The sequence below is a fragment of the Ananas comosus genome, linkage group 20 (assembly GCF_001540865.1).
Source record: "Ananas comosus cultivar F153 linkage group 20, ASM154086v1, whole genome shotgun sequence".
Classification (NCBI taxonomy): Eukaryota; Viridiplantae; Streptophyta; class Magnoliopsida; order Poales; family Bromeliaceae; genus Ananas; species Ananas comosus.
In genome coordinates, this window is record NC_033640.1 from 8,405,480 (window position 1) to 8,413,455 (window position 7,976).

Below are 7,976 nucleotides of genomic sequence, written 5' to 3' on the forward strand. Positions count from 1 at the left end.
AGAGTTAAGCGTGCTAGGACGGGAGTAGTCCTAATATGGGTGACCTCTTGGGAAGTTGGGGTGGTGGCAAGGCCTAAGAGGTTAAGAGAGTTAAGCGTGCTAGGACGGGAGTAGTCCTAGGATGGGTGATCTCTTGGGAAGTTGGGGCGTCACACTTATCTTTATATCTTTGAGTTTCCTTCTTCTCTCCTTTCTCTCCTTTTCTCACCCATATTATATAATCGGCAAAAGAAAAAATAATAGCATAATAATATATAGTTAAAAATAAAGTTACGATAATTTGTTTCTACTCCAATATCTCAAACAGTAAATATAATAATGCGTAACATTATATCCCTTTAAATTTAAGAATAAGATTATAAGTTATGATATTTAAATGCATCTAAGAATCATGTGCAGTAATTAATATATACAATCAATATCCGTGTGGTATGTCTAACTTCTAGACAAGCATGAAGAAACAATGAACATGAATAATTATTATGTCCATTTTAGTTGCATGATAAACCTTCAATTAAATAAAATAGGGCTACTAATACTATACAATCATTATATAGCACAAGGATCTAATACTATAGTCTTATTATTGTTGTAATTGCACCAAAAAAATTGATGACCAGTACTATCTTTAGTGCTTTAGGAACTAGTAAAAATAAAGTTTGATCATGTGAGAGAAGATCATTGTATAACTTCTATTTGTGACCCCAAGATCGATCAATTTCTTAGTATCATTTACAGAACTCGAAAAACATAAAAATACAGTATAGAAGTTAGTAAAGCTATTCTATAGTAGAATGAATCCTTTTTCGCTTAATGTGATATATATCATTTCACTTTTCTATCCTTTGTTGGCTCTTATGTGTATCAGAAAAAATATCGATGAATTGTATGCCGACCAACTTAATCTTATGCAACATATATGCTTCAATAGTAAAGTAGTCCTTGGCCAGTTGCATAAATATGTTCTTAAAAAATCATTGAACTACTAGATTAGGTTTTAAGAATGAATTGATGTTACATGCCAATGAGCTTAATAAATAATAATAATAAATGAATTCTAAGATCAAAGGTCAAAATTTAAATTTAGGTCCCTTAGAGAGTATGACCAGAAATAGATGCCTTAGGGCCAATATGGTCTTGTTGTATTATTTAATAAAGTTTACCTAGATAGTGTGATTAAAAACGTCTGATATTAAAATGCTCCAAGCAGCATCTTTTAAAAATAGAGTGAAAAGCACAAAGTGAATTCTTTTTGTATTTTCTTGCCAAAATCTCATTCTCCCTATTGATACTTGGGACATCAAGACATCTAATATTATTTTACCTAAATATATTGTAGAAAAAGGATATAATATTTCTTTGTTTTTAGTGGGACTATAGAATGATATTTTAATTGAATCAATACAACACGAAGAACATGTTATCACTCATTGCAGCAAAAGTCAGTACTTTGCTTGCAATAATCGGACCCGCTCGCAACAGTAAATTGTTGGGCCCAAACCACTGGCCCAAAAATTTAAACTTAGTTATTATTACTAGCGTGTAGATCTAATATATTCTAATCAAAATTATTTTTTCATCCGATGTAGAATTATTGGGACGTTACAAATTCTCCCTATTTAGACACTAATGTCATCGTCAGGTCCAAACCAAGATCACAGATTTACACACCAGAATTATTAGACGATGTGAGATTCTAGACGTGGCTCCTACGAGTTCAAAAGGTGGCTCCCATCAAATTCGTTGGTGTACCACTTTGCCCCGTCACGCTTCCAGCTCGTATTCGGCTCTGATACCACAATTTCTGTCAACAATAACTCGTTGGCAACAATAATTCATTGAACCCAAACCATCGGCCCAAAATGCTTAAAATTAGTTTTTATTACTAGCGTGTAGGCCTCATATATCCTAATCAGAATCACTTTTGCCATATGATGTAGGACTATTAGAGGGTTATATCCCTATCACACATTCTGTCTGCATGTACCATGCTCTACCTGCAGTCCCAATTGAAGCCCTTCATTTCTTTTTAAATGAAGCTAGAATACTTCTATAAGTGAACAGTGGCGCATACTTCTACATAGTTTCCAGTAAATGGACATTCATATCAATAATTGATATCGTTGAACATGATCTATGCTATTTACACTTCATAATCTTGAATTTCTTAGTTTTCTAACATCATCCGGTAAAAGTGATCCACTTGAGAGGTGAAAGAGAAGAAAGGTTGTGGAGTCAAAATCTCAAACCGAATTTTTAGAATTCTAAAAGCACATTCAACCTTTGAACATAATGAAGAATGACGAAGACTAGAAAGCTCATTTCAGTAAGAAGGGGTTCATGCTTCATGATGATATCTAATACCGTGATATGGACTCAAAAATTCATGCATCGTCATACAACGGGCATCAACAAGGTAGTAATTTCTTGATGTGGTATTGTCATATATCATCTGGTATCGTCATCATGTAAATTCTTATCTTATAAAAAGAAGACAAAAAATAAGATGACCGACTAAATTACTTTTATCATCAATTCGTATAATCCTTCTGGCAATGCCATCGATACAATATTCTTTAGGAATGTAAACTCATTCATAGATCTTTTCTAACTAGTCACAACATATGTAAAGAAGCTATTAGGTGCCACTGTTGCCATTGATAGAAAACGGCTCATATCGACTATTAAAATTATAAATTTTGAAACCCTTTGATCATTAGGTAAATGATGTCGAAAAGATTTGAAATTTAATTTCTAAACATTTTAAGTGGTAAGATCATATTCAACGGTGCCAATCGTCGATTCGAAGGCTCCATCATCGAAAACAAATGGGTGGCAATGGAATCCGTTTGCTATCGATGGTATTCTAACTCAATTCTATATATATGTATATATAATAGTCTCGTATATCAGATACAGATAGGCTAAAATATATGATAGACATCGATCTCTAAATTATATATACTTGAGATGATTATCTTTCACTTTTAAATTTAACTTTTGGATTCGTTCGGAGTCTTTAATGCCAGCAAATTAACATCACTTTGCATCAGTATAAGTAATTTGTTTTACTGTAATCTTTTTATCTATGGCGTCTCATGCTATAGTTCATATCGATCAATGACCTGACTGAGATGGTGCTGTACACGAATGATGTGATGCATCCTCAAATTGAGATGCTAAATGTATAGTGATGGACTTATATATATATGCAGGGTCCGGCTACTATACTATTATGAGTACAATCGCCCTCGTACTCATAAGTTGTTTTCGATGATAGAGCTTCCGAATCGACGATTCACACCGTTAAACGTTATTTACAGTATTTAAAACTTCTAGAAATCAAATTTTATAATTTTTCGACATCATTTACCTTACGATCAAGAGGTCACAAATTTGACAATTTTTAACGGCCGGTATGGGATACTTGCTAGTTTAAAGGTGTAAAAGAATCGGAATTTGTTGAATTTTTGATAGAAAATTCTATTCACTACATAGATAAAGATCAATAACTCCGATCTTGAATTGAAGGATCCGATCATCCTTTTTTCGGACGTCGTTTGATTTTGACCGTTCATTTCATACCCACTTGATGGATTTTATTATGATTTCGAAAATTTACGAAATTTATTTTCTAGAAGTTTCAAATACTCTAAATCATATTTAACGGAGTGGATTGTCGATTCGGAAGCTTCATCATTGAAAATAACTTATGAGTACGAAGGCTCCAATACTCATAATAGTATAGTAGCCATGGCCATATATGCATCTCCAACTCCTCCTCACCATGTCCTTCAATTCCTTTGCAAAAATGACAAGAGAAACCAAGGGAGACATTATTTTGGACACTGTTATTTTTGGCAAACAATGAAATAGCTAGTCATGTTTGCTGATGCATCCCTGGTCCAACCATATGTATTATATATGTATGTATCTATCATTTACTACTACTTCTGGGACTCGAATCCAACATGGAACCGCACTAAGATATTGGATCAGATTCGAATAAACGAACTCATTCAATTAGTATATATATATATATATATACTAGTGCAGGAACCCGTGCGTTGCTACGGATAAATAGTATGAAAGTAAAAATTTATAGAGACTAAAAATATCAAATACAGTATCAATACATTAATTTCAATACTCAATTGATCGATCGATTAGATTCAGTCAGATAAAAATCCTTGATATGTCGTAGTAATATTCATTGATGTCATAGTAATAAAATCAAAAGAATTAAGGAAAATTAATATTCATGAATCAGTTATAGAAGCCGAAAAAATGACAAAAATCAAAGAAAAGGATTTAAAAATGGAATTTATATAGTTTGGATCCAAAGCATGAGCATGAGCATGAGCATGAGCATGAGTCATGAACATTTTATTGTTTGGATCCAAAGCATACCGAGTGCAACATGGCCATAAACATCTTTGACACTACTGTTGCCCAAGAGCATAGTTTGAGGAGAGAAAAATGTTCAATTGGTATTCCATTGAATATACAAAGGAAAACAACCAAATCTTCCTCATATTTCCCTCCCCACAGAGAAAAAAAAGAGAAATCCTGCGAAAGAAAAGGAGCATGGATGATGTACTAAGGAGAACGGCAAAGTGGGATGACAAAGTGGGCTCATCTCTACCTCATACATTGTTCAACTTCATTAACAGCAAAATACACTGCACTCACAAATACGCCAAAACAAATATCGAAAAGTAGAGAAAATAAGACAGTAAAATTAATAAATAGATGTATAGAAAAGTAAATTAGCAAATATTTAAGAGAATGGCACCTTCAATCTCTAAAATCTCACAACCTAATAAAAATATTAGGAGACTCAAAGATGCATTATAGTAAATAATATTTCACAATAGACAATGTTAAAGACACACACGATGTTAGAATTAAAGTGCAAAACAGGCTCAAAAGAACACAAAAATACCAACAAACATTAAGAAGAATTCTACACTTCACCATATTTTAGGAAGAAATAAAGCAAGTATAAGAAAGTCAGGGTAAAACACAAAAAGAAGAAATACCAACAAATTAGTAAACAAACATCTTTTCAATGGCTAATATAAAGGAGAAAAATCCCCAATATAGTTCTATGTAGCAAACCAAGATATACATTTTAAAGAAAAACGAATAAAAAATAACACATATTTCCATATGCCATGAACCTAGAAAGAGAAATGAAAAAAATATTAAAAGCCCAAAATTTTTTTTATGTAAACCATGCACTCAATTTATAAAAAAGAAAGGAAAGTCTTTTTCTATCGACACATAGCTCAAATTTTGTGAATGTCCAGCAACTACAGCGATTTTTGTAAGGCGAGCCATCTTCTTATACCTTTCAGATGCCTTTCTTGACTGGTAATTCAAAAAAAAAAGAAAAAATTAAAAAGAAAAAATGTGTGAGTAGAAGAGAAAAGGTCCTTATTATCACCTGCTTATATCAAAGAGTGATAGGGGCCTCAAGAAAACTTTATATAACTCAACCCACGAAGGTAGCAGAAATGGACAGAAGGAACAAAAAATGAGCAATCTTTTTTAGAACATTAGCTCAAATTCATACGTCAAAATATTAGCTCATAACAAAGCCTATTTTGCAAAATAACTGAAGGCTACAAATAGTTGTTCACAAAGGAACAGACAGTCCAAATATATTCAAGCCATCTATTGGATAATTAAAAGTCTGAAAATGTATCCTAAATCAACACTCCCAAATCAGATAATTACAATCCATTTTGAGAAGGGGGCCATGTCATCATAGCTTTAAGAAAGACTATCCAAGGGACAACAGATCAAAGAGAAGAGAAAGAAAATTACTTTAGCTTACATGCTCCGCTAAACCTAGGAAAAAGTCATGTTAACAGAAAAGAAATGAAAAATAATAAATTTCAATATGAAGCATAGAGGGAAAGGTTCACGATTGTAAAAGAGGAACATAAATATTCATTAATAAGGTAGGCTTATTACCCCAAAAAATATAAAAAGAGCTCCAAACTCATTTCAGGATTTGGCTTTCATATAACTTTAATCCCTTCTCTTTCTAACATACTATTGCAAAGTAAAGATTTCATATTTCTATTGCTCAAAGCACTGTTGATTCAAGGGATTGAACAAAAAGGGAGAAAGAAAAGAAAAAGATAATTATAAAAACATTCTAAAACAAAAAATGATCCTTCATTTTTTTTAAAAAAAGAGCAAAAAATATTTTCATCATGATTATAGATTGAGGAATCAAAATTTTGTTCATTAATTAACCTGCCGAGCATATTAAATGAAGTGATGTCATACAAAAAATATTATATGATGAAAGTTCTCCACCACACATCGGTAAATTGCATCAGTAAATTACATGTACATCAAAATTAATAACTTTAGCAATTCGGTGCAAACAATTGAGTGAATTGAAATTTCAGCCAGAGAAAAAAAAAACAAATTATTTGCAGCCATAATTAGGTACATTACAAACCAAAAAAGTTAAAAAGAACCCACATCAAGCATAATTTTAACTTGGAAAAAATGCAGGAAAACATAATTGAATAGCGAGAAACAAAATTTTTCGATAGGAATTAGAGAGAATTTGAAAAAGAGCGAGGTTTCAACTCTAGGAAAGAAAAAAAATTACTCGAACAGCAATCTATTTTGGCTCCTCCCTTCGTGCTTTTGTGGATAATTTTTTGCGTCTTTGTAGGTTTTTGGTGCTTTAATATTTTTTGTGCTAATTTGGTAGCTTTTGCGTCTTTCGTATGATCAAGAAATTTATGTAGCGAACTCCAAGTAAGACCAAGATATATGCATGCATGGAATGTTAGTCAAAAGTTGCTCTACAAAGCAATCCCTTAAATGATGAGAAACAACCATTTGAGAGCTGTAATATGCAAATATAGAAGATATAAAAGTACTAATGAAATTTCCTAATGGCTAGAGAGGATGAAATAAAGGCTCACCTCTATATTCTTACTTCATATCTCTTCCATATAAATTTGTTTCCAAATCAATTTGTACCTAGAGAAATAAAATTAGATTAGTATCCATACTCAATCCATATAGTTCATTCTTTCCAGTATAAAATTACCTTCCATCAAATGAAGAAAGAAAAAAGATAAAAAAAAATCATAATAATTTGAAGATAAAATTTTAACTTGTAGAAACAAAAGAATGCTTGTTTAAAAAAATTTACATATAAACCCCTGCAGTTTTATCTACTTATATGTAAGTATGAAGTGCAAAATTTTTCAACAACTATGAAGAAAATCTATAAAATATCCTTACATTCCATCATATGAGAACAAAAAAAGCTAAATACATAATAATTTGAAGACAAATTTTATACGATAGAAACAAAGAGATTTTGCATAAAAAAAAATTTACATATAAACCCCCTCAGGTAGCAGGGCGACGTGGGTCGATGAGGCAAGGGCGTGGACGACGTGCAAGCGCTCGACGGAGGCGCCGACGTGGACAACGTTGAGGCGAGCGGCGAGCCGAATCCATGTTGCAGGTTAGAGAGGAAGGGAGAAAGAAGGGTGAAAGAATGAGAAGAGAAGTAGCGAAAGGATCCATATGACAGCCTGAGGGCAGAGCAGCCTAAAAAAAAAAAAAAAAAACAAAAAAACTGAAGAGAAAGCGGGACGGCAACAACCAAAAAAAAAAAACAAAAAAAAGGCGAGGACGCCTCGTATCGAATTGGAGTGAAACTCAAATTAAATAAATTATTATTGTAAAATAATTTGAGAGGAGGTGTCCATCTCTTCTTAAAAAAGTTTGAAAGAGCTTGAAATCCCGGGATTAATAGATGTTATAATATATTAATATATAAATATATATAATATAGAAAGGGCATGTTACATCGGTAGCTTACGGAGGCCTCCTGTCTACATTTTTTCACTGATGGCGGCTCAAATCGACGATCGGCCGTTAGATTGATCCATATTATGAATATTTGAAAATTAAATTTCATAATT

At 32.4% G+C, this 7,976-nt stretch overlaps 1 long non-coding RNA gene across 1 annotated transcript; it reads right to left on the minus strand.

The window, feature by feature from the left end:
• Window positions 4,229-7,394, minus strand: LOC109725861. Its single transcript, XR_002220352.1, has 3 exons — window positions 7,384-7,394; window positions 6,960-7,017; window positions 4,229-4,682 (listed from the first exon to the last, which is right to left on the minus strand). It is a non-coding gene; the product is annotated as an uncharacterized LOC109725861 (long non-coding RNA).